We start from the raw sequence: 895 nt of genomic DNA, 5'->3' as shown, positions 1-895 counted from the left end.
GTCAATTATCATATGTGGAACGTAAGGAATAGCATGGAGGACCACAGGGGAAAGGAGGGAAAACTGAAGAGGAAGAAATCAGAGAGGGAGACAAACCATGAGAGACTCTGGACTCCAGGAAACAAACTGAGGGTTACAGAAGGGAGGGGGTGGGAGGATGGGGTAACTGGGTGATGGGCATTAAGGAGGGCACATGTGATGAGCACTGGGTGTTATATGCAACTGATGAATCCCTAAACTCTACCTCTGAAACTAATAATACTCTATATATTAATTTAAATTAAAAAATAATACATTCATTACAATAAAAAAATTACTGTCAAGTACCAATAAAATATCTATCCTTTTTCCCAACCAAATTCTGTATATTTTGTCATTGCCAAAATATAAAATAAAAATTTTAGGAAAGGACTCACTAAAAGCTGCCTGTAGTATTTCTATACCCCTGTCTGCTGCCAAATCCCCTGGGAGATATTTTTAGAAATGTGAATTTGGTTTTCCTTTTGCCAGAAGCATTTCAGTTTGTTCTGCTTTAACAACAATAGCATTAAGTTCATATGAGAATGTTATATGTTTTTGTGATAAATGTCTTTACTCTTACTTCATGGGGGAAAGGCTGGGCCATGAGCTCAGGAGTCAGATGATGAGGCGTCAATCAGCTTATGGTCCTCTTGGTCTCGGTGATGTCTTTTTGTCTGCGCTGTGGCCCCTCATCTGCAGGTAGAGAAGAGAAAGGTCTGGTCGGGGGCAGGACCCTTTGGTCTCTCAGAGGACGGCCTGGTCGGGGGCAGGACCCAGGGGCCTCTCAGAGGACGGCCCGGTCAGGGGCAGGACACAGCGGGCTCTCAGAGGACGGCCCGGTCGGGGGCAGGACCCTTCGGTCTCTCCGAGGACG

The 895-nt window shown here is 45.1% G+C and overlaps 1 protein-coding gene across 1 annotated transcript in view; it reads right to left on the bottom strand.

The window, feature by feature from the left end:
• Positions 1-317: 317 nt before the first annotated feature.
• Positions 318-895, bottom strand: part of SNTG2 (syntrophin gamma 2) — a 205,674-nt gene continuing 205,096 nt past the window's right edge. The window contains exon 20 of the mRNA XM_032430054.1: positions 318-714. The gene's annotated coding sequence lies outside the window, so the exon portion shown is untranslated. The remainder of the gene's footprint in view (positions 715-895) is intronic.

This window comes from Phoca vitulina, unplaced genomic scaffold (genome assembly GCF_004348235.1).
Source record: "Phoca vitulina isolate PV1807 unplaced genomic scaffold, GSC_HSeal_1.0 scaffold42, whole genome shotgun sequence".
Taxonomy (NCBI): Eukaryota; Metazoa; Chordata; class Mammalia; order Carnivora; family Phocidae; genus Phoca; species Phoca vitulina.
This window is presented reverse-complemented; position numbering and strand designations above follow the sequence as displayed.